This window comes from Paroedura picta, chromosome 14 (genome assembly GCF_049243985.1).
Source record: "Paroedura picta isolate Pp20150507F chromosome 14, Ppicta_v3.0, whole genome shotgun sequence".
Lineage (NCBI taxonomy): Eukaryota > Metazoa > Chordata > Lepidosauria > Squamata > Gekkonidae > Paroedura > Paroedura picta.
Genome location: NC_135382.1, coordinates 22338485 through 22365084, shown reverse-complemented (window position 1 = coordinate 22365084; position 26600 = coordinate 22338485). Strand labels below are relative to the sequence as shown.

Sequence of the window (26600 nt, the reverse complement as noted above, 5' to 3'; positions counted from 1 at the left end):
AGCATGGGTGTGATGCTATAGAGTGCCTGCCAAACATCCTGGGAACACCAGCCCAGCTCACACAGACCTTTCTCTGTGATTTGGCCCTTCCACACTGGAAAATACGGTAGAATGCAGCGGTGGAAGGTGCTGTCACGTCACAGCTGACACAGCTATCCAGGATAGTTTTTTGCTGCTAGTCCATTATAAAGGTTCAATTTTTCATGTTCTTCAGTTTGTATATTATCTTTGTATGAGTTTTAATGATTTGTTATCTTTATATTTCTTTAGATATAATAGCATTTCATTATTTTTGCAAGCACCAGCTCTTTTGCGTGGGTACCTCTTTGTTTGGCTTGGTTCTGCATTGGGGTTCCCCTTTCCCCTGATTTAGTTTCTGTTTTAAGCTCCTGGAGGGCCCTCAGCTCTTCTGGGAGCTCATTCCGCCAGGTTGGGGCCAGGACTTGAAAAGGCCCTGGCCCTGTTTGAGACTAAGTCTATGTCTTAGCGGGCAGGGATCACCAGCCGGTTCGAAATGGTGGAGTGCAGGACTCTATGGGGAACTTAACACATAGCACATTTCTGGTGCACATTTCCTGTGACTTTGGTGTGTTACTGCTCTGGCATTTGGGCAAAAGCCTACGGTCTAACCATACAGTTTTTCCCAAATGCCAAAACATCCTTGGTGTCCTCCCTTACGGGAAAGCTCTGTCACTTTAACAAAACTGTATGGTTAGACCATAGAGTTTTGCCCAAATGCCAGAGTAGTTATTATTACCAGGGGACAGTGTGAGTGCTCTGGCATTTGGGCAAAACTCCATGGTTAGACCATAGTAAAAATATCCCCCTGTGCAAGCACTGGGTCATGTCTGACCCTTGGGGTGACACCCTCCAGCGTTTTCATGGCAGACTCATTATGGGGTGGTTTGCCAGTGCCTTCCCCAGTCATTACCGTTTACCCCCCAGCAAGCTGGGTACTCATTTTACCAACCTCAGAAGGATGGAAGGCTGAGTCAACCTTGAGCCGGCTTCTGGGATCGAACTCCCAGCCTCATGGGCAGAGCTTTCAGACTGCATGACTGCTGCCTTACCACTCTGCACCACAAGAGGCTCTAGACCATAGAGGTTTATCTAAATACCAGATCAGTGACAAACTGAGATCACGTTTGAGCTCCCAGGAGTGACGTTAGCTTCTCAGGATACTGCTGACGTACTCCCATTTCCCCCTATATTGATCAGTTAACAGTCTGGCAACCCTATGATTGTCCTGTAGGATTTTCAAAGCCAGAGATGTTCAGAGGCAGTTTCCCATTGCCTGCCTCGATGTCGCAACCTGACTTGTCCATGGTGGTCTCCCATCCCAGTATTAACCTGTGCCAGGCCTGCTTAGCTTCCGAGATCTTATGGGAGTGGGCTAGCCTGGCCCATCTGAGTCAGGACATGGCAGCACATGCTACCAGCTCTTAATTGGAAAGCTACTGTAGTCTGAAACGCAACCCATTCTGGCACCAAGTGGTTTTGAGACACACCACGGGGAAGAGGAACTTGGTTCTTTGGCAACAAACGAGGCCTCTCCTTCCCACTTTCCCGCTCCAGCATTAAACAATAATTGCCTTGCTGCTTCCATGCAGTGACAGGCTTGCAATTTAGAGTTGGCTCAGTGTATTTCTTGCTGAGTGTTCCGGGGAAACAAACCTCACCTGTTTTGTGAGCGTTCTTTCCCTGTGCACAGCGCATCCTGCAGCTGCTGCCTGTGCAGGCATCCATTTATTTTCACCGATGATGGTTCTGTGGTTTTATCGGCTCTGGATGGATTCTGTTGCACCGGCTGTGGCAAACGGCTGCTGGAAAGTCGGGATGATGTCAGATTCTTCACTTGTAATCTTTTGACAAAAAAAAGCCCTATTTCAACTTGCCAGACTCCGGGTGAGATCTGGAGATCTTCCAGAATTACAGCTGATCTCTAGACCAGGGGTAGTCAACCTGTGGTCCTCCAGATGTTCATGGACTACAATTCCCATGAGCCCCTGCCAGAAAACGCTGGCAGGGGGCTCATGGGAATTGTAGTCCGTGAACATCTGGAGGATCACAGGTTGAGGATCCCTGCTCTAGACTACAGAGAACTAGTAATTCACACACACACACAGTAACAAGCTTGCCGGGGAGGGGGGAGTAAGAACCTTATTTTGGATGGGACAAGAGCTACATGCAATTCTGGGAGATCCTTTGAATGTCTGTATATCATTTCTTTGTTTTAAGCCTTCACACACCACCATTCATGGAGGAAAGAAGCACTCAAAGGCAACTTGCTACCAACAGTTTGAAAGACTGCAGCATCAGAATGAAGTGCAATAAGAAAAAATAGTTCAAAGCTTGTTGTTGTTAGGTGCAAAGTCATGTCCGATCTCATGGAGAATGATCCTCCAGGCCTTCCTGTCCTTTTCCATTCCCCGGAGTCCATTTAAGTTTGCACCTACTGCTTCAGTGACTCCATCCATCCACCTCATTCTCTGACATCCCCTTCTTCTTTTGCCCTCAATCGTTCCCAGCATTAGGCTCTTCTCCAGGGAGTCCTTCCTTCTCATGAGGTGGCCAAAGTATTTGAGTTTCATCTTCAGGATCTGGCCTTCTAAGGAGCAGTCAGGGCTGATCTCCTCTAGGACTGACCAGTTTGTTCGCCTTGCAGTCCAAGGGACTCACAAGAGTCTTCTCCAGCACCAGAGTTCAAAAACCTCAATTCTTTGACACTTGGCCTTCCTTATGGTCCAACTTTCACAGCCATACATTGCAAATGGGAAGACCATAGCCTTGACTAGACACACTTTAGTGTACAGCTACAATGGTATAAACCTCTATGAAACAGAGCCATTAAGGAACAAGAACCAAAAATCAGCATTCTAAAACTGAGACTAAAAACACAGATGAAGCTGGTCAAATACATGGCAAAGGGACAAGGGCACATGTACATCTTTTGGGAAGGAATTCGAGTCCTTGTGCCACTGCTGAAAAGGCTCCCCCCCCCCCCCGCTGCATTTCCTTTTCAGGAAGCCCTCTGGTGGCTGAGCAACATGAAGCACAGTCTCTGCACCTCACCTCAGCAAGGAGAGATTGGTTGCTGTGATCAGCTGGGAGCTGGAGACAGAAAAATGCAAAATTGCCATCTATGCATGTATGACTAGAAAACAGCAGCCAATTCCGAGGAATAAAATAGCTTTGCAAACATCAGGGCAGTGTCCAAGGATTTCATTTCTTGGAATGTGTCACCCATTGATGGCAATAACAGCTATTTTGATTGCAAAGTGGAAACCTGTGAGGAATTGTGAGACTAGAGCCGCTTCTCACCATCAAACTGTTTTCATACAGTCAAAGTCTCCTAGGACTAGATTTTTGTTTTTACAAGTAAGGAATAAGGAATTGTGATACACTTCTTACGAACCCGACAAATATGTTTGTGGTTTTTTAAAATAGAGTATCTACTGCTTTCTCAAGACATCACACGTCAATTGCATTCTGAATAGGGTTGCTGTTAGGCATGCCAACCTCCAGGTGGGACCTGGGGATCTCCTGGAATTACAGCTCATTTATAGGCAACTGAGATCAGTTCCCCTGGAGAAAATGGCTGCTCAGAAGGTGGACTGGATGACGTTGCTCTCCCCTCCCCAAACCCCACCCTCTTCAGGATCTATCCCCAAAAGTCTCCAGATGTTTCCCAACATGAAGCTGGCAGGTGGTGGCCACAGATCTCCTGCTGTTTAAGCTGATCTCCAGGTGAAACATCAGTGCACACAGAGCAAAAGGCCAAAGGCCTCTTTGGAAGGTGAACTTTATGGCACAATACTGCTTTGAAGTCCTGCATAGTGCAGGGGGTTGGACTAGATGGTACCCATACGGTCCCTTATTCTATGATTCTATGATTTTAAGTCACCCCCCCCCCCTACTGAAAAACACCCTACTTTCCTCAGTGTCCACCCCAACATGGAGCTGGCAACCCTGATTCTGAATTGAATTTAGACCGCCTCAGAATCACCCAGCAATCACCAAATGGGAAGCTGAAAGAAAACCAGAGGTGTCATCCCAGGGTATCTGTTCATGCAGAGTTAAACTCATAAACTCAAGAAAGAAATAACAACCTAACAGGAGTTTTTCTTACAAAGGTAAATTCCGTTAATGAGATTTTAAGATTGATGTTGGGAACCTCTCTGTGTATTTCTGTGAGGATATAGCTAGGGTTGCTAACTCTGGATTGGGAATGCCCTAGAGCAGGGGTAGTCAACCTGTGGTCCTCCAGATGTCCATGGACTACAATTCCCATGAGCCCCTGCCAGCATTTGCTGGCAGGGGCTCATGGGAATTGTAGTCCATGGACATCTGGAGGACCACAGGTTGACTCCCCCTGTCCTAGAGCGTTTAGGGGTAGAGTCTGGGTACGGTGGGTTTGGGGAAGGGAGGGACCTCACAGGGGACAAGGCCATAGAGTCCCCCCTTCAGAGCACCCTTTTTGTTTTTCTCTAGGGGAACTGATTTCTGTAGCCGGGAGGTCACTTGTAATTCTGAGAGATCTCCATGCTCTTCCTGGAGGCTGGTAACCCACGGAGGGGGTTTAATATGTTTAATATGCATACACCACACATGCTCCTTTAAAACTGGTATGCATGTGGCCCAACAGATTCTGTTTCTTTTATACTCTATATAAAGCCCTACCAATGGTTACCAAAATGTTTACACTTTAATACAAGTTGTTGGGTATTCATAGCAACAGGCAGGAATGTCTGCTTTAAAAGCCAGATTAAAAGAAAACAGGCTTTGGAACCCTACTGCCTAGATTTGTTTTTTAAATCTTCCAAGACCAAAGTCCCAATAATTCTTCTTTCTTTTCATTTTTTCCCCCCTTTTAAGCAGAGAGATTATGTTTGTACTCTGTTCTTGCAGTTTAGGGCTGTCTTGAAATAAAACGTCCAAAGTAGATTGAAATGCATGCAGTGGGAGGGACTTTCTTTTAGACCTGATCCAGAGCAGGGGGCTTGCTATGAACATGTGACTGCCCAGCGATGCAGAGGTGAGGGGAAGGAAACTTGCCCCTATGTTGCCACGGCAACCTGGCGATGTTCCCGTCCCATCTCCCCTGTGGTTCCCTGCCCCATCCTCGGCGAAACACAGCAATGCATGGAATGGAATGGCAGCCAGTTACCATGGCAACAGTGGGACAGGTTCTCTCCTTCTCGCCATGCCTTGATGGCTGTCGTAGGATGTGCAGCCTTAGTGCTAAGGAGCCCAATCCAATTGGCTTCATACAGCTGTGACGTCATCTCTTTACTTCATGCCTGATTGTTTGGGGATCGTGTCGTAAGGGAGAAGCGAACGACAGCAGAGCAGGCTGCCAACAGCAGACAAAAAGGAAATGATAAAATTTCAGCTTTTCACCTAGGGATGCCAGCTTCCAGGTGGGACCCAGGGATCTCCCAGAATAACAGCCCATCTTCAGATTACAGAAATCAGTTCCCCTGGAGAACATGAATCCTTCGGAGGGCCATCTCCATGGCATGGTATCTCACTGAGATGTAGAGATGCCAGCCTCCAAGTGATACCTGGGGAGCCCCTAGAATTACAGCTCATCCCCTGACGAGTGAGATAAGTTGCCCTGGAGACAATGGATGCTTTGGAGGGTAGACTCTCTGGCATCGTACCCCACTGAGGTCCCTGTCCTCCCCAGGCTCCACTCCCAAATCTCCAGTTATTTCCCAGACTCGATCTGGCAGCCATAACCCCTTCCCATCCCCTACCAGTGACCCAGGGGGATCTCACAACCCCACTGAGGTCCCTGCCCTCCCCAGGGTCAATCCCCCCCGGTCTCCAGGGGTTTCTCAACCTGGGACTGGTTTGGCGCAGCCATAGTTCCTCAAGTAGATGATGACAAACTCTCTACTCGTTTCCTTCCCTATCTCCAACCTAAGCTTTCCTTCAACAGAAGAGTCCCTAGAACATCATTCATCAGAGGAAAGCTCTTTAGACCTCAGGGAAGCATTCAGACCAGGTTGAAAGGAATTGTAGGAAACCAGCCCACAGTTTTAGGTCCAAGTACCTATGAAATATGTTTCCCAGCCATATTCTGCATCATTCTCTCCTTCTGGGGTTTCTCAAAGCCTGAAGAATATTTCAGGGGTTTCTCGATGATATACAAGTTGAGAAGGCTGCCATAGGTTTTTCAAGACAAGAGACGTTCAGAGGTGCTTTGCCATTGCCTGATTCTGTGTGATGAGTGTGGTATTCTTTGAAGGTCCCCCATTCAAATGTCGGTGAGAGCTGCCCCTGCTTGACTTTCAGGAAATGGTGAGATCAGGGGCCATTCTGCACACATAGGATAATGCACTTTTGATGTGTTTTGGCAGCTGGATTTTCCTGTGCGGAACTGGAAAATCTACTTCTAAAGTCCATTGAAAGTGCATTATCTATTGTGTGCAGAATAATCCCAGGTTAGCCTAGACTATTCCAGACAGGAAACATCTTTCATGCTGCTAATATAATCTTCCAACAAATATCCCAATCCAAGCCTTTCATTGTTGGCTTTCTACACATGTCTCATCATATAAAATGTGTATCTTTTAAAAATACCAGCTTGCTTCCTTGAGAGCTCTAATTGGATAAAAACATGACTAAGTGTGGTTTTTTGCCTGCATTTACCCATAACGATCAAGATGTGTACCATGAGAAGACACCTCTAAGGCATCCATTAATTCTGGTAACTGCAGCAAAACCAGTTTGACAGCATCATCTTCAGCATGCAGCATTGCAAGATGTCTGAGACAGAGCTTTCATGGCCCATTTTGGTTCTTCCATGCATTTGGCACTTCCAAGCAAAATGAATACCTGCCCAAAACGAATATTACAAAAAAATTGACCTCACCAGAACTGCCTGCAGCATGTGCCTACAAGATTCTAGTTGTGAGGAAAGCAAAGGAAACCTGAAGATTCACACACACACACACACAAATGGCTTGCTCTCCTTTGGCACTGTAATTGTAGCATTGGCCACAATATATTACACATGAACCATCCATGCTTTTCTGTCCAACGCAATGCTTGCAAGACCTTTCCCTTTTGTACCTTTGACATGCAGACATTTGAAAAAAAATCTCCCTGATTTCCATTGATTTGCCATTAATGAGAGATGGAATGTGTCAACAGCATGATCAAAGTGTCCCTTGGCTTTGAAGAAAGCTTAGCATTCATCACTATAATGTAATAAAGTTACCAGTCTCTGCTGTACTGCAGTGTAAAGTGTGCACCCTGTGGGAAAATAAAGATTTTTATTTGGCAGCAGGGGTGGGCCTCACCAGGCACCCCGCCCTGTTCACTGCTGGCACAGCCTGGTAGCACCTTGATATCACTTCCAGTAGCACAGGAAGTGATGTCAGTGTGTCGGGATGCTGCTAGGATTCTCCCCTATTTGCCACCATTTTTTTTCCCCAGTTGGCGCCTGGATTTCTCGCTGAATGCTACAGTGTTCTCAGTTCCCTGTGAGCAAAAGGCCGTATTGGAAGGTGGACTCCGTGGTGTCCCAGTCCTGCTGAGCTCCTTCCTCTGTGCAAACTTAATTTGGCCAAATCTCCAGGAACATCCAAAGAAGAAGTTGTGGAAGCCTACTTGGCGGTATTGATTGCCATTGTTCATCACTGGAGGCTGTGAATAGAGGGCAATCTGACTGACTTGATGAGGCATCTAATCACATGACTTCCAGGCTGGCAATGGTGGCATTAAAATACAAAGCCAGCAACTCATCTCAGGATTATAATTCACATTATGATATAAGCACCTCAAGTCGCCCCAGAGGAAATGAACACGACAAGAGAAAGACATTCTCACGGAGTGGTTGGCTGAGTTTATTGGAAGGTGGGGGGAAATGCAACTCTCTCAGGTTCTCACTCTCTCTGCCCTCACTTTTTTACTGGAAGAGATGTTAGCACAGCTGTGACTTTGGGAATGCTTCTGAATGTATTCATTTTGTAGCACTTTTCATCGCACCATGTGCCCCCTGCAACTAAGGCACGTGGATCCATACATTACTCAGCATGGAGCATGTCATGGTGTCTGGTAGTCATTCTCCTCTAACATCATTAGCTTTGTTCACATGTTACATTGAATGCAGGTGCATCCTACCAAAGCATGCTCAGTTCACAAATGAAACCAGAGACCAGTAGCTGGAGAAATATGGGGTTTGTTTCACAAGTACATGTATGGACTGTAACATGACAATTACTCAGCGAATATAAAAAGGACCATCAAGTATACACTGTATGTGGATTGCACATGTATTCACTATAAGTCTCCAACAGTGTTGCCAGTTATTGGAAGGAAACAGTGGGCGGGGACATGGGTGACACCGTCATTGTGTGGTAAAACCACGGAGTTTCTAGGGATTCCTTGAATGGTAGGACCCCACTTCCAGGTTTCTGCTGGAAGTGACATCACACTATTACACCAGCAGTGCTTTATAAATTAACTTTTCTCCTGCTGGCTAACAGAGCAGTCATGAGAAGTGAGGGTTGCAGGTGGGAAGTCTCCCATCCTAGTGGGAGACCTGGCAATTCTACCTGGTGGCATGTCCGGTGGCTGTAATGATCCAAATGTCTTTGCCTTTCATTTCTGTTTAGGGAAACAGGAGCAAGAGCAAAGCATCTTCACTGAAAAGGACACTGTCAAAAGTGGAGCAGCAAACCTCTGCTCAAGGCCCCAGATTTTTTTAAGAGAACCAAATTTTTTTTCACATAAAGCGTGGTAAAACGGTGGAACTCATTGCCACAGGATATGACGAAGGATGATTTCCTATTAAAGGTACAAGAAGAGAACTGGCTGATCTTTCTTTTTAAGGTGGCTGTCAGTTAGGATTGTCACCCTCCAGGTGGGCCCTGATCTGGAATCATAGCCAACTACCAAACTACACAGTTCGCTTCCCCTGCACAAGTCCTTGCCACCAAACCTCCCACCAAACCCTATATGGCCGGCATTAAGAATAGTAAAAATCATGCCCGGAAACATCATTTTCTTCTCTTCCTCCTTCTTTTAAGGATCCCCCAGAGACTGAGGGTGAGTTCTAGTGAACACTGCACATTGTTTTGTGTCATTTTGCAAAAAATTTGGTGGAAGTTCTAAAAATTGGAATTAAGTTATTTTAGCATATATTTTTTACAATTGTTCTTTTGTTGTTTATGTATATCTCTAGTTGTTTGACTTTCTCCCTTATATGTTGTAATGCTATGGAATGTCAATTAATTAATTTTTAATTAATTAATTAATTTTGGTTGGACGTTATCAGGATTGCCATCCTCCACTGAGTTTGAAGGGAGTCAGAGTATTTATTTATTTATTTATTTATTTATTTATTTATTTATTTATTTATTTATTTATTTATTTATTTATTTATTTATTTGAGTATCTTTATTGGCAAAGCATAAAACTAAAAATTTTAACAATTTCAGTTACAGATATCATCATGAAAAGATTTTCATTTAAAATGGCCAGCAAAGATTTAGCTACTTTTACAATAATTGCGGAATTCCTCACACAGTATAATTTTAATCCAATGTTTCTCAGTTTCTTCAAATAATTAGCTATAAAGGGCAACAATATAGAGCAAACTTAGGACATTCCACGAGTATGTAGTATAATGTTTCAGGGACACTACACCCATGCAAACAGTATCTCTCCAGAGAAGGGATCTTCAAACATCTACCTTGGGTGAGATTTGAGGGAAAGATGTTAAGGCTAATAGAAATGCTCTTTTTAATTTGTGTGCCTCCAAAATTTGGAGATACAAGGGCAAGGTTTTGTATGTTAAAGGAATATCCCAGAAATGGGGATTACATACGCTGTTCTTGTTAAGAGCTCTATAATCCTGATGATTTATGATTTGAAACCAGTGTTCTGGAAACCGGTTTACTGCTTGATAAACTAGTCACAAGGAAGTTCTTTATAAAGCAAGTTAAAATAAGGAAGCCTTTACAGAAGCTCTTACTACCACAAAATAAACCTGGAACTTAGAATCCTATTTTATTATATATTTGCCTCTCACGGTCATAGAATCATAGAATCATAGAGTTGGAAGGGGCTATACAGGCCATCTAGTCCAACACCCAGCTCAGCTCAGGATCAGCCCAAAGCATTCTAAATTCGTGCTTAGCTATCCTCCAGCTGGAGCCTGAAGATCTCCCAGAATTACAACCAGACTACAGAGATTGCTCCTCCTGGAGAAAATGGAGGGTGGATTTTACAGCATTATCCCCAGTTAAGACCCCTCCCCAAGCCCCAAACATTCTCAGGTTCCACCTTAAATCGCCAGGAATCTCCTGGCCTGAAACTGATCATCATGACTCGTTCTTCTCCTTCTCTAAAATCTGGACCCCTGCCTCTGTAAACCACTTTGGCCAACCTTGTCTCGACCCGTGGAGAAGAAAGCAATAGAGGACAGCTGACATTCTCAGAACTACTACGACTCCCGGGACGCCCTGCGAGAGACCCTTGCTCCAGAGGCGAGTCGTGCCTGGGAAATGTAGTCCCAAGGCCCTGGGCGCTGGCTGGCCGTTCGGTGGCCCCTGGGCTGAGCGTCGCTTGCCGGAGAGGCGGCGGCGGCGGAGGGGAGGGGAGGGGAGGGGAGGGGGAGGAGCGGTCGCGGCAGCATCCCTCGGCGGAGCCAATCGCAGGAGCCGGGGGCGGGGCGGAGGCTGGAGCCAGCGGCTGCCGCTGCCAGAGGAGCCGCGCATGGCTAGGCTGCGCGCTGCCTGCCCGCGGCTCCAGTGTGGGGAGCTGTTCAGCGGCCAGGTGCTGAGCCTCTCGCGTGCTGCCGCCGCCGCGCCCGAAAGCATGGAAGCGGGAGGCGACTTCCTCCTCGGGCAGGCACGGTAAGGGAGCGCGGAGCCCGTAGGGATCGATCCCTTTCCACGGTGTGTGTGTGGGGAGGGGGTGTGCCCTCTTTTTGAGCTTCTCCTTCTCGCCTGCTTCGCACGCCTTCCGCTTCCCGGGGGTGTGTGCGTGGGTCTGTGTGTGAAGTTCGTTCTTGGGGATTTGGAGAAGGGAAAGGGGTGGGCGGGTGGGGGGTCGTGTAGACCGGATCGTGCCACCCCCACCCTATCCCCCATACCGGCTTTTGCTCTTTGATGGAAACGTCTTTGGTTTTTTTCTGGCTCAAGGATTCAGTGGCATGGGGGGGGGGGATTCCTGCCAGGCAAGCTGCAGGATATGCAGCCCAGTCGGGACTTGGGGGAGGCTTCTGGCGGAACAGAGGCTTTGCCGGGAGGAGTGCCGCCACACATGCCCTTCCTAAACTTGGGAGGTGCCCCCCCTCCCCAGTGAAACCTCTGCATGGAATCCCAGTGCCATGCTGGTGAGCAGCCCTGATGCAGGGAGAGGAGCAAGCGGAGTGATCTGAGGCAGCGGCTGAGGTTTTCTCACATGCTTCCCTGCCTCTCCCTCCAATGCCTCCCCATCCATTTAGGGGGGTGGGGGTGGCACAGTGGGATTTCTCTCGGTGGGTGGCTGGCAAGGATCGGGGACCCAGCTGTGGGTGGGCACAGGCCAGCGACTGCCAGAGCAGCGGCTGAGAAGACAGCATGGGTGGGCACGTGTCCAAATCCCAAGCCTTCGTCTCGGCGGCTGAATTTGACCACTGCCCGCTGTGCCATCTGCTGTGGACTCCCCAGATGGGAGACCGGCAGGGCATGCACAGTCGGTGCCACGGAACAGCCAGTGCAAGAGAAGGACACCCCTGCCACGGGTCGGCTTGTCTAACTGGTCTGCGCTCTTTTTTCCGGAGCCATTGAATCAGATCGGATTTCTTGCTTTGTCCCACATCAAGTGTAAAAGGCGGAGGGAGGCGGTGCTCTGTGTGCAGTGGGGGGGGGGGGAGGAAACACAGATTATTGTTGCTTTACGATTTCTCGGCCAGCGATGAGTGAAAAGAGGTCAGCTGCTCGGGAGAGAGGCGATTCGGCGAAGTGCTTCTTTTGGGCGTGGAGAACGTCAGTCTGAAGTTGCAAGGAGGCGCATGGCTGCCACATGAGAAAGAGCCATGCAAATGCCTCCTGAGGCTGGGGGGGGGGGGAGGAGATGGCCACTGTAAGGCATGGCTGGTTTAATACGGGAGCAAACCAATTAGCAATCGGCCATCTGGCTTTTTCTGGACAGGGGAAGCAGGCTCCTATGGATCCGGGGGGCCAGCCTGACCAGTGATGGGCATATGGAAGATTTTAAAGCCAGCGGCTCAGCAAGGTCTTCCCAGAAAAACGGCAATAAATGCCAGCCAGGCTCGTGAACAAAGGTGGCTCATTCCAGGATCGGCTCTTTTGTGTGCCGGTTAAATAATGTCAGCCATTTTTTTCGGGAGTGGGTGTGCATGAATGGTTCCATTTCTCATGGACATTTCCCACCGCGGCTCCAGGGTAGGCGTGTTCGGTCCTTGGAGGGGCTACTGGCTCTTCGGGACAAAGTGGGGCTGCCCTGTTTCTTTTGAGCATCCGGCAGGAGTGGATAATAGGATTTCAGACTCCGCTGGCCATTTTATAGCGGGCTGCTGAGCCATCAATGTGCCGATGGAAAAGCCTCTCGGCTAAGGGAAGCTGGCGGGTCGGGGGACGGGTTTGGAAGAGGAAGAAAAAGGGGGATGGGTCCAAGAGACTCATGCAAATTCTCTGGGAGTTCTAGAAGTGAAGTTCCAGGTAAATTGCTGTGGATCTCTTGAAGCACTTCCCCTACCTTGGTTTTACATGCTCCGTGTGGGAAAGGGGTGGATCCCACTCTTTTGAAGCACACTTTTGAATGGAGACACCAATGAGCTGCAACCAGGCATGCATAGGGACCTTAAAACAACCCTGGAGCAGGTTCAGCCAAGTGGCCCTTGAGCTCAGGGGTTGCTTGGCTTGGAGAGAGACCACGACTCCCATGGCTACTGTATCACTGACACCTGGGTCTGTAATGTTGCAGGGTCCACCTGTCCCTTCCTGGCGGTGGCCCACTGAAAACTTTCCCAGTAAGTTAAAGAGTCAGTCCAAGCCCAAGCATTACATTTCCCCCCCTACAGATGCAGAGTAGTCACGGTAACACAATGTAGTGTCGTGATTATAATGGAGGACTAGGATCCGGGAGGCTGGGTTCCAATCCCTGATCTGCCATGGAAGCGTTCTGGGTGACCTTGGGCCAACCAAACTCTCTAAGTCTAGCCTACCTCACAGGATTGTTGTGGGGATAGAGGAGGGGAGGGGAGAGGGGTGTGAGTTGCTTTAGGTCCCCCCTGGGGATGGATGGATGGATGGATGGATGGATGGAAGGAAGGAAGGAAGGAAGGAAGGAAGGAAGGAAGGAAGGAAGGAAGGAAGGAAGGAAGGATGGAAGGAAGGAAGGAAGGAAGGAAGGAAGGATCGAAAAGCCCGGGAACTGTTCCAGACTCACAGTCAAAGTCAAGGGTCACATTCTTGACTATGTGATGTAGGCTGATGGGTACTTGTTCTGGGGCTGTGGCTCAGTGGTAGAGCATCTGCTTGGTATGCAAAAGGCCCCAGGTTGAGTCCCTCCATCTCCTGTTAAAAGGACCAGAGAGTGGGTGATGTGAAGGCCTTCTGTCTGAGACCCTGGAGAGCCACTGCCAGTCTGAGAGGACAATGCTGACCTTGACAGACCATTGAACTTGATTCAGTGTAAGGCATCTTTCCTGCCTGCTCATGTGCACTCCGCTTCATGCCTGGTCTAGCACCAGTTGCTTCAGAGAAGCCAAGTGTGGCAGAGCGTGCGCAAACCAGTGTCTTGGCATTGCCAGTCTCTGCCCCTGCCCATCGGAAGGAACAGATTTTTCCCACCGCGGTTGCTCTTTAGGGACTGCCGTTCATCAATGGAGGATCGTTTTCTGCTGAGCTGCTGGTCTGTTACTCAGGGGGGTTCATTAAAAAGTACACGTTGAGAAGTCAGTGCCAGGTCGATCTTAAAAATGAGAAAAGGATATCAAAGTGTGTGGGGGAGCCCAGCTGGTCAGCAAAATTGGGAGCAAACCTCAGCAGACCTTCACAGGAGGAAGCCCTGTTTCACTTCCTCCCAGGAAAGCATTTCGAGAAGTGTAGCCTTCCCTTATCGCCCTAAGCAGAGTTGTGCTCTTCTAAGCCCATGCATTGACTTCAGTGGACTTAGAAAGGCATAACTCTGCTTAGGATGGCGCCGTGGTGACTTGGAAAGCCCTTGTGTTAGGCTGCTGTACAGAACACTGAGTCCATGCCGAGCTGAAACCCAGGAGCAGAAGTCTCCAGAGAGAAGTCTCCTGGCATGTAGCATTCCAGACTGCAGCGGAAGGAATCAAATATCTGACTGAAGCAAATGTTTGACTGCTGCCCTGATCCCCTGTGCATGGATGCACCCTACACCTCTAAAACTAACAGAGCTGCAGATGGTCTTCTCTGGAAGAGGGTTTCCAGCTCATGGATACTCTTGGCTTGAAAGGTTGTAGCCCGTCATCGTTTTAGATTCTGTTCACCCCATTTGAGGTCATCTTATGGCTCTCTGGGGGTGTGATTGTGAGCTGTTGTTTGCTTGCTTTGCCATCATGCTTGTGGTGACCCCATCATGGGGATTTGCAAGGCAAGAGACGTTCAGAGGTGGCTTGTCACTGCCCGCTTCTGTGCACCAACCCTGGACGTAGTTTGTGGTCTCCCATCCAAGTACTAAAAAGAGCTGACCCTGCTTAGCTTGGCAGCTACAGGCATGTATAAAAATATTTTCCCATGTGGGACATATTTAAATAGCCTGCAGAAGTGGCACCCAGCTCAAAGGAGGTGTGTTGATCTGACTCCCACCGACTGGGAAGCAGAAATAAGTATAAATATTTTAAATAAATATATGTATTTATTTTAACGTGATAAATGGAAACCGGCTAGTGGAAGATTTCTCCTGTTGTTTTACTGAATTTATTTATTTGGCACTGTGTAATCTTTCCAAATAGGGAGCTCAGGGCAATGTTCATTGGCCTCCTCCTCTTCCTTTTACCTTTACAAGCAACCCTGTGAGGTCGGTTTAGCTCAGGGGTGGTCAAACTGCGGCCCTCCAGATGTCCATGCGTTCACTGACAGGGGCTCATGGGAATTGTTGTCCATGGACATCTGGAGGGCCGCAGTGCTGATGGAAAGAAACTGGCTTAAAGTCACCCAGCAAATGTCATGGCTGAGTGGGGATTTGAGAATCAAAACAAGAGACTGGGGACACACACGCACACACACACACACACACACACACACACAAACCTCCCAACATTATCTAATGCACAAGCAGCCCTATGCACAGGGGTTTTAGAAGGAAGGGGGTTGCAAGACATTCTAGAATCTTCATGAAACTTCTTAATTAATTATTTAATTAGTTCTTTCTCACTTTCCCCTTTTTTTAAAACTCTTTTTCTGTTATTTTTTCTGTCTGGTACCATTGTGAATAGGTTTTCATTGATTCAATTTTTGTATTATTTATTTTATTCAGTCTCCCCTCTCCCTGTGCATGGCCTTGTGCGCAAGATATGCAAAAAGCCACGAAGACTGATTGGTTTAACACACCCATATATGAAACAAAAGCACACTGTAATTTATGATAGTCTATATTTATTTTGTGCAGATTGTTTTGTATCTTTGCTTCAAACCCGTTGACCCTTGTGGTCTTTTCTGACATCTTGGGGTTTTGAATAATGCTATTACTCCCCCCCCCCACCTCTCTCTCTCTCCTCCTCCTCTCTCCCTCTTTTCTCTGCTTTGTGTATTGACTGCATATTTTAATTAATTTGTTTGTTTATTTATTGATTTCTACTCTGCCCCTCCCAGCAACACCGGCTCAGGACAGCTCACAACATTGTCCTATAAATAAGACATAAAAGAGCAATTAAAACCACAATAAAACAATCCTACACACTGTGTGGCAGTTTCCCCTTTTTATGTTGTTTTTATGTTTTTTTTCCCTTTTATATGTTGCTCCCCTTTTTTATGTGGTTGGGGTGTGGATTCGCACTTGGGCCTCTGAGAGCCATGATGACTCAAGGGTAGAGCATCTGCTTTGCACACCGAAAGTCCCAGCTTCAATCCCCACTATCGCCTCCAGTTAAAAGAATTAAGTTGGGGGCGATGTGGAAGACGCCAGAGGAACTGTTGCCAGGCAAACGACAATGAGACTGACCAAGAAGGACCAAGAGTCTGACTCAGAATAAGATTGTTTTGTGTGTTCAAGTTCGGCCTTGCCAAATGCATAGATTGGCCTTCCAGGGGAGAGTGGATGGAGCATAAGAGGGAAAGCACTTTTAAGACCTTGTTTTCCAGTCCTACAATCAGTGATTTTGGGGTTAGGCTCCATAATGGGCCTTGTTGAACTGAGGCAAACAGAGGTAGCACACTGAATGCAGCTTGATTTGACGGTGACGACAACTGCTGCTCCTTTGTCAGCGTCTTTAATCAGGATGTCTGGATTTGTTTCCGAAGCTGTTTGTTGCCTTTCTTTTGGCATGGGTGAGGTTAAGTTGTGGGCGATGACATTTCTCGAGCACTTCAGTTTGGGCTTGGCAGCAAATGATTCCATGTAGAGATCTAGCGCGGCCACTTGGACATCAGGAAATAACTGTTGAAGCGAGCTTTGGCTCTTGTCCGCTTTTACCCATGGATATCGTGTCGGTCTTTTATAGTGCTACCGGACTCAAACCGTGCTCTTCTACTGCATGGTCCACACAGCTTCCCGCAGCTTCTCAATCAGGGTTTTGTGAAACCCTGGGGTTTCTTGACAGCCCTGGAAGGGTTTCCTGAAAGGGTGGGAGTTAATTAATTTTTACATAGTTTTCAAATGTGTTAAACATTTATTGGGTGATATTGGGACCCCTTAAGCTAGGAGTAGCTGTTTATAGAATTGTTATAGTTAAAAACCATATATTCCAGATTCTCTGTTAAGAGATTGTTCTTCTAAAGTGAAGTTTCCAGTTGAAAACCATTTGAAATTGATGTCCCTTGATGAAGCTATGCAGTGAAACACGTTGGGATTTATTTAGAATTCTGGATGTTTAAGAATCAACTGAAGTTTGAAGACTCCCTGGAAGTCTGTTATATTTGATGTACCATATTGGAATCCCAGTGCCCTTTTGCTAGCTTGGTGTCTGGTCCTTCACCGGGACCTACCTCTCCTATTTCATTCTTGCTTCTTATCCCCCACCAAAATGGCCAATGATGGGTCTGGAGGAGGTGGGAAGGGGAGGGACCTCAGGTTGGGTGTGGACACATTCATTGGGTGAGATGACCATATATGGTCATGTCAACCCATCTAAAATGGCCACCGATGAGCCTCGAGGGGGCGAGAAGAGGAGGGATGCCAGGTGGGCATGTCCACAGCTATGTTTCCCAACCATATTCTGCACAATCTCGCCACTTCTGGGGCTCCCCAAAGCCTAAAGAATGTTTCAGGGGTTTCTCAACAGTCAAAAGTGGGAAAAGGCCACCCAAGTCCTTCCATTTCTCCTAGGATCCATGCTATACTGTAGAGGCTGAAACTTCCATTTCCCCCAGGAAAATTGATCTTGGTAGTCTGAAGGTCAGTTACCATTTCAGAAGAACTCCAGGCCCCACTTTGAGATTGGTCCATGGAGCTTACCTTCCATGGAGCTTACCTTCCATATTTCAACAGAGGTAAGTGGGCAGGCTGATGATGGGAAGTGAGAAGGCTAGCCAGGTATTTTGTTGCCTGCACTTCATCTCCGATGCCCAGCACAGCCAGGAGTGGTGGGAGTGTAGGAAGGGATCCCAGTCATCTCCTGTGCTGCTGAATCCTGGCACTGAGCGGAGACCCTGCAGCACATCGGCCCCCTCCTCATTATGTTGCCCCCAGCAGATGCCTGGGAGGACTGGCCAGAGAACCAGCCTGCCAGTGGATGAATGTGACTAGAGTCCAGAATAATGCCCACTTCAGAGTGGTGTCATGTCTTAAAGCTGTTGTGAATGAGGACGGTGCTGCTCTTATACAATGGAACCTTGAGCAGAAATGCCAGAAGTTGCACTTGTATTTCATGGCTATTTGTCCTAGGGTTATTTTTCTCCATCTCTCTTCATTCTTGGTCTCCACATTTCTGACATCTTAACAGACAAGGTTTGGCCCCTGTGCAGGTAAAAGAACCTGTACGGTAGGGCTAGTGCCTGTATAGGGCCCTGCAAACCCCGAGGAACACCAGGTCTGCATAAAAATCTGATTTGTAAAATGAAAATGTAAATCAAGAATAAAAACTCCTTCTTGTGTCTATGCAGAATTATTTAAAAAATTAATTCAGGAGCATGGAAGACATTCTGGGATGCTGTATGAAACATCCTTAGCTTGGGTGGAAAGGCATATTCTCAAGTTCTGTGCTTCCATGGTGTGTGTGAACTTGATTTGAATTGGGACCATAGCATATAGGAAGAGGGGAGGGTCAGACCTTCAATTGTTTTCCTGTCCTGAAGTCGCCTTGGGGTGAGGGCGAGGAGTCTTATTTGCCCCACTGTGAAAAAGTAACTTGTATCTCATTGGTAAAAGTGCCTTCTCCGATGAGGAAAACCCATTTCTCCAGGTGCTTTCAGCTTCGGAAAATGGCACAGTCCCTATCTGAATAAGACACCCAGATGCATGGGAAGTGTGGAACATCAGAACATCCCTCTCCACTAGACCCAGGGATATCCCAGGAGAAAACAAAACAGAATGGGAACCACAGATTTTGGTGATGAAAGTCAGTTAAAGGTTTCACAGAACAGACAGGCTTCTGAGGTCGCTGGAGATCTAACCCTTCCTTTCTTCTAATTCTCCTCCTCCTCCTCCTCCTCCTCCATAATCTCAGCATTGCTCAGGTTCTCCTTTGCTTGCTCAGTCATCTTTGTGGGGCAAAGCGTTCCGGGTGAACTATCCTTGCCATCCCGTTGCCCTGCTCTTAAAGGCTCGATTGTAAACACTGGGAGGGAATACTTGTTCAAACAAAAGCTATTTCTAGCAGGCGGCTGAAGCCATGGAAATATTGCAGTCAGGTGTCCAAGCCGCACAGCTCAAGATAAGATTGGAGACCATTGAGCGGACCCAAGGAAGGGGGAAACGGCTGCACCAAGCAATGCCTCGCGAGGGGTGTTAGGGGACTGGTGCATCTGGAATTAGGGGTGAAAGGCAGTCACAGCCCTGTAACACGGTCAGCATTCTATCTAAGCCAGTGGTCAGAAGTCCTGCTTCGTTGCTGTGCTTTTTCTGGAATGTAATTATTAGATTTTTACGATTGGAAGTGTGTGCATTACAGGCTGGTGATTCTTGTTTCCAGTGAAGTGTAATAGGTACAGTTTCGAATTGCAGTCAGGGAGGCCTGGGTTCAAGTTCCCTCAGGCCCTGCCCTGGACTGACATTGACTTGGGAGGAAGACTCTTTGGAGGAAGAGAATGGCTCTTCAGAGGCTTACAAGCCGCTCTCCATAGTCAACACTAGACCTGAGATACTTTGCAAAAACCATAGTGCAAAAACCATGGCCCCTGTCCGTATTTTAACATATCTTGACTTGGTGTTCCAATGGCAAAAAAACCCTACAATCCTGTTCTTGGAGGAGTTTGTTCTTGCATCACGTAAGGGGTGGTCAAACCGCGGCCCTCCAGATGTCCATGGACTACAATTCCCATGAGCCAACGAATGCTGGCAGGGTCTCATGGGAATTGTAGTCCATGGACATCTGGAGGGCCGCAGTTTGACTACCCCATGGCCCTGTATTGCTGCTTTGTTTCTCTGGGCAGCCTCCGGTTCAGCTGGGGGTAACGTTGAAACAACTCAGTCACCATCATTTAGCCTCAGAATTGTCTCTAGGGCAGGGGTAGTCAAACTGCGGCCCTCCAGATGTCCATGAACTACAATTCCCAGAAGCCCATGCCAGCATTCGCTGGCAGGGGCTCCTGGGAATTGTAGTCCATGGACATCTGGAGGGCCGCAGTTTGACTACCCCTGCTCTAGGGGAATGGGGAGAACCAATTCCTTGGAAAGGACCCGCCAGAATAATCCCTTTCTATGTGGATGACTTTTGGAAATGAGAGCTGCTCATTTCTAATGGGCTTCAGGATGATCCTAGGATGAGAAAATCATTTCTCCCCTCCATATTCCCCTGTTCTGAGCATCTGCTGTCAGGAAACATTCATTTTAAAGTGTTATTCACACACACACACACTGATCGCAGCAATTCTTATACTGCTTGCAACACACCTTCTCCAGAAACTATCACTCTTAAGATATAAGGTGAACAATGAACAAGCAAAATGACTGCAACCCTGCCCTTGTAAGAACAGAGAAGAAAAGGGGAAAGTCTGGCATGATAAGAAAGGATATGAAACCAACATGGCATCTCCACCTGTCAGCTTCTCAACCCGGTTGTTACATTCCCTGTGACCAGCAACATATCGATGAAACCTAGAGGCAGAAGGAGGGGAAAGAAGAACACCTGAGATCGTGGAGAGCTACTGTAAGTCTCAGAAGACAATACTGACCTTGGCCAATGGTCAGATTAAGTATAAGTCATGATCCTAGGATGAGGAGATCCCCTTCTGAAGCATGCACTATGCAAATTGAACACTTCCCATGAGCTAGATCAAGATGGGTGTTAGTCTGTAGCCGTAGAAAAGAGCAAAAGTCCAGTAGCATCTTAAAGACTAACTCTTCTTCTTCTTCTTCTTCTTCTTCTTCTTCTTCTTTCTTCTTTCTTCTTTCTTCTTCTTCTTCCCTCGTCCACCATTCAACTTTCTGTGAAGTTGATTAACAGATTTCTCATCACTGTTCCAAACGCTCCTTTATCCCTTGGTCTCCTGAGACCAATGTCAGGGTGGTGGTGGTGGTGGTGGTGGTATTAATTTGTTTTTCTGGGACAATGACACAGGACTGAAACTCTGAATGCATTTTGATTGATTTGTCTTTCAAGTTGATCAATGAATTTATCCAGTGGGTTGGATGCTGTGAAGCCGTGTTGCTGGCAGAAATGCTGTCCTCCAGCGGAAGGAACATTCTCTCTGATGCAAGGACCGCTTGCACTGGGGCTAGCTGAACAGACCTGCAGGAAATAACCAGGTTAACAAGCCCTGCATTTAGAGAAGCCTTTCTCAACCGTTGAGAAACCCCTAAAACTTTCTTCAGATTTTGAGAAACCTCAGAAGTGGTGCGATCGAAACCCTGGTTGAAAAAAACCTGATTTAAAGATTAGGCATATCAGGGAAGGAGCTAGAGAAATCCCTCAGCTGATCGCTTAGAGGCTACTACATTTTAACATAAGGAACATTCCAAGTATGTAGTTTTCACCCATTTTCAGTCTAAAGTGGTATGATCCACGGAGAGCTCTTTATGGGCTCTGTCAATATTGACATGATGCTTTGGAACATGTAGAAAAGATTGGCCGTCAGGTTTATTTTGTGACAGACACTTGTTCCTGTCCCCCCGCCCTGACCAATGAGCCTGTTAGTTATTTACTTGGACACATATGTTTTGCAAAACTGCCAAAGAAGTTTATGATTTGATCAAACGTTCAGATCACAGTATAAATTGTAAAAAGCCACTTGGAAAACTGGCAGAAAAACGATAAGGAAAATGGGGCAGGCTGGGGTTGCCAGGCGCGGCCTAGCAACCAGGGAGAGGGGGAGGGGAGACATGGGGTTTCTGTCACTAACAGTGTGATGTCATTTCTGGGAAATCACAGGAATTATGTCACACCTCTCTGGGAGTTGCTGGGAACTCTATGGTAAAGCCAAGGCGTTTCAGGTGGTTCCTAGAGAGGATTGTCAGACAGCCTTTGTTTATCTTACTGCCATCCTGGGTAGTGGTCGGTAAAGGGAGCACTGGGGCCTTGGCAACCCTGCAGCAGGCTGATCACAAACTCAAAAACAATATCTTGTACATATTTAGGACTTTGCGTGTCAAGCCAGCAATTTGAAGTAAGCCTGGAAACAAACTGGAAGCCAGAGTTCTGAGATCAAAGTCAAAATTATGCAAATAGCATTAGTGGACATTAGTGGGAGTGAGCCAGTTTCAGGTGTGGCAGGTAACAAGTCGAATGAATGAATGAATGAATGAATGAATGAATGAATGAATGAATGAATGAATGAATGAATGAATGGGGATCTGACCCCGACTGAATGCGCTCCCAGCTGGTCATGTAGCTGTGCAGATTCTGTGCAGCGAGGAGAAATCTCTTGACACTGGAAACCAAGTTTTGGTGCAGCTGACATGTGGGACTTAAGATGGGGCTTGGCTGTTTCTGAAAGAGAAAAAGAAAAAGTAAAGGAAGATCCGTTCTGTCTTTCCGCTTTTGTTCTCCTCCTTTTTTCTTAGGAAAAGGTCCAGCGAGGGTGGCTGACTCTTTACCATCACAGATAATTTCCCGTTCTGTAATATGAATTCCTTCCAACAAACTGTCAAATTCACACCGTGATCAGGCACCTGCAGATAGGTCTGCTTTTGTGCCATGGGGGAAAGAAACCATGCCAGAATCATGAGCCAGACTGTCAAATTGCAGCCGACTAATGGTAACCTCATAGGGTTTTCAAGGCAAGAAATGAACAGAGGAGGTTTGCCGTTGCTGGCCTCGGCACTGCAAGGTATTTCTTGGTGGTCTCCTACCAGCCTGGTGTAGTGGTTAAGAGTGGCAGCCTCTAATTTGGCAAGCCGGGTTTGATTCCCCACTTTTCCCCCACGCAGCCAGCTAGTTAACCTTGGGCTTGTCACAGTCCTGTTAGTGCTGTTCTCACATAGCAGTTCTGTCAGAGCTCTCTCAGCCCCACCTGCCTCACCGGGTGTCTGTTGTGCGGAGAGGAAGGGAAGGTGATTGTAAGCTGCTTTGAGACCCCTTTGGGTAGTGAAAAGCGGGGTATGAAAAACAACTCTTCTTCTTCAAATGCAAGCACGTTAATGGGTGCCCGTCAATTACGAGGCTCTGCAGGGGCTCATGGGAATAGCTCATGTAAACTTGTCAGGTGATATGACCTGAACAGAAGGGTTGTAAAATCTGGAGAGCCACAGTTTGGCCACCCCTGATCTAGTCCAACAGTCCAACAACCAGTTGTACTGGAGGGCCAATGAATAGATGCCAGCGTCTTCCCTTCATGTTTCTTGCTAGGACTGCTATTTGGTGACTCCCCCCCCCCCCTGGAAAATCAGTTTCACAGTTTTGAAGTACTTCTAGATGCCTTTAGGCAAACAGGTGTTTGTTTACAGTGTTCGACCTGCAGTCCATTTCCAGAGGTTAGGCTTGTTTGGAAATCCTTCATTTGAAAGCGAAATGGAACGAGATGTCATCAACATAACATTCAGACTGCTGCTTGCTTCATAAGAGGTCTATTAACCCGACATCTACATCCTAGCAATGTCGTACGAAGCTTTTAACTATACACCAGGCATCAAAGTCAGGTTAATTCCTCCAAAATGAAATTGCTCGACTTATTATGAACTTGGTATCTGCTGGAAAGTAATTTTGAAGTAGTTCAGTGCAACTGTAATGCTTTTCTGCAAATGAAGGTATCATTTCGAGCGTATTTCTCCTTTGGAGGGTGACCAAGAGCAATTCTTCAAGGTTTTCATTCCCCCTCCCCTTTTATTGATTTTTTTCCCTTAGTCCTTCTCCTAGAACAAGTGCATTTTATTAAATGTATGTCTTGTCCTGAAGGCACCTCTAGGACTGTATAGCCCTTCTTGTCTTCTCTGGTGATTTAAAAAGTTAATGTTCCAAATGACTCTGCCATTGCTTGAAAGTTTGCCTTCTTCCACCCTCCTTCTGTGCTCCCCTGCTCCTTCCTCCCTCTCCTGGCTTTCACTTGAGTCTTTGGTTGTCCCTTTCCGTGCATCGTCTCTCTCTTTCACTAAATGTGATGCAAGGAATCATTGCTTGTTGAAAATATCTAGTTCTGCCCTATCGGTGGCGCAGTTTTACACATGGATCCAGAAACCAAAGCTGCATAACAGCTGTTATTGGGACCAACCAAAACAACAGAAAACTGTGCAGACATTTGAGATCTCCAGAATTCTTCATCAAGGGGGGTGCTAAGAACACAAAAGTACGGGAGGGGGGGGAATGGATGGACAAATCTTTCAGACCACGGTGTTAAAAAGTTCTTTAGCTCTGCATATTTATTTAGGTTGTGGTGTTGGAGACGAATGCTGCGAATACCATGGACAGCCAAAGTTACCAATAAGATAGTTTTAGAGAAGAGCAAACCAACTATGTCATTAGAAGGGAAGATATTATAGCTAAAGCTCACTTACTTTGGACACATCATGCGATCAAACATTAGAAAAATCATTAATGCTCGGCATGGTCAGCAGCAAAAATAACTTGGTCGCCAAAGGATCCACTGGCTCGACATGATCAAAGCCAATAGGGATGATCATTAACCAACTAAAAGAAGCAGTCAGAGACAGAAGCACGTGGCAAAAACTTTCCTATAGAATCACCGAGGGTTCGGACACGACTGAACAGATAACATCATCATCATTTATTTAGGTATTTATGTCCTGCTTTTCTCCCTAATGGGACTCAGAGCAATTTACGACGTTGTTCTTCTCTCATCCATTTTACCCTCAAGATCACACATCCCCTCATCTATGAGGTAGTTAAGACAGTAAGAATGACCAGCCCGAAGTCACCAAATGAACTTCCTTAATAAGGAGGGGATTTGAATCTCCATCTCCCAGATCTTCTTTGGACACCAGATCCTGTGTGACTGGCTGTCAACACCTGCAGGACATCTGCAGGATGGTAATCTGGAGTCATCTCTGTTCACAAAATAGCTTTGTGGACCGGGGCTGAATCCCCAACTCTCTCTGAGCGCCTTCTGTTAGGGGATCACAAAGGCCTTTGAAAACTCAACACCTCGGTGCTTTGCACTAAATTTGCTTAGTGGAGTGAAAATGAGGTACGGAAATGCAAACGTCAGTCTCGCAGCGGAACGCCTTTCTCTCTGGCCCCAGCCGAGGCTTGTAGTAGAATGAGTCTCCTCTCCTCTTTCTTTGCCGACCTTTGTGCAGAACGTGATGGCGGAGCCTCAAACAAAGGGCAGAGGTTGCCACTTAATGAGAAGAACCAAGTCCCAAAAGGCTCCCCTCTGATGGAATATTCATTAGATGAGCTGCCGGATATAAGAGTCCCTCGATGGTTGCCACTAAATTTGGACACGTGGAGAAGAAGAATTCTTCGCATGAATGATCGCAGGGTTCTTTTTTGTCCTAAAAGCTGAGGCAGGGTGGGATGGTTTGACCGAGGCTCGAAATGGCAGATCGGAGACTTAAGCACAGGAATGTGCAAATGGAGACATAGCCAAAGGTCGTGCAGTTCTTGTGGTGCAAATCTCATGCATAACCCCAGGCTTTGCTTTTATGGGAAGACTGGCAGACCCCCAAAGTGCCTTGGCCTCCAAAAGAGTGAAGAAGAGCCTACCCAGTCAACTCCAAGCTGGGTAAGGTGAAACTGGGCCGGTCCATCTCTTGATGCTGAGAGGCAAGGCCATATGGGCTTGTTCTATTCCAAGGTGAAGCCCAACCAAGCAAGGCTAGGGTACAGGATTTCCAGCCCTCCGCTGGAGCATGTTGCTGGATGTCACTGGGGGGTGACGCTGGGTAAATGCCAGAGCATTGCCAGCTTTGCTGTGGGCATCTTTGAAAATTTGCTTTAAGGTGGTGGGCGTAGCCACAAAATCGCTTCTGAAGGAGGTGGAGCCAGACAGAAAATGGCAGCTACAGCCTGCCTTCAATTGTCCCATAAATTATATCAGGCTTTCTTAATCAGGATTCCATGAAACCCTGCGGTTTCTTGATGGCCCCGAGTTTCCTGAATGGGTGGGAGTTATACACACACACACACACACACACCACATTTTAAATATGTTAAACTTGTCAGGTGATATGACATGAACGGAAGGGTTGTAAAATCAGCTCTTTGCTCAGTAAGATGCTTTGAACATGCAAAGCGCCTTACGTTGAGTCGGGCTCTTGATCTGTCAAGTCACAGTTGTTTGCTCTGACTGTCCGCAGCTCTCAAGAGTCCCAGGCTCTCAAGAGTCTTTCACATCACCTCCCGCCTGACCCTTTTTAATTGGGCATGCTGGAGGCTGAAGGGGAGACCTGCTGCATGCAAAGCAGCTGCGTCTCCACTGAGCCATAGCCCACCCCTCTGATGTAGAGGCCGATGAAAAGAAAATTAAACAAGCATGCAGACACGCATTTTTCTGTCATGGCTGATGGACCCGGGAATGGCTTGTTGCACTTGCAAGTCATCCCTTGATGTCATGGCCCTCAAGTGACAAGCCCAGCATGTGGGAACCAGCCCCGCTTCAGTTGAACAGCCCCCGAAATTAGTTGATTGCTGTTTTTGCCAGGCGTGTTACCCAACATTGTGCTGAGATGAGAACTTGGCAGATAATTGCCTGCAACGCCCCATTGTTCTGCTCCTTGGAAACAAAAGGTTTTAGGCAGGCATTGGTGCAAACATTATACTCATTTCTTCTGCACCTTCTGGATCAGCAGCCCTACTTGAGCTTGAGAGGGAGGGGGAGGGGAGGGGAGATGCTGAATAATTACTCCCCCAAAAAATAGAGGGGGGAAAGAAAAGAACAACCACAGGGAACAAGCAA

At 47.1% G+C, this 26600-nt stretch overlaps 1 protein-coding gene across 1 annotated transcript in view; it reads left to right on the top strand.

The window, feature by feature from the left end:
• The first annotated feature begins 10700 nt into the window (after positions 1-10700).
• SMPD3 (sphingomyelin phosphodiesterase 3) overlaps positions 10701-26600 on the top strand; it is a 141592-nt gene continuing 125692 nt past the window's right edge. Inside the window, exon 1 of the mRNA XM_077310970.1 lies at positions 10701-10871. The gene's annotated coding sequence lies outside the window, so the exon portion shown is untranslated. The remainder of the gene's footprint in view (positions 10872-26600) is intronic.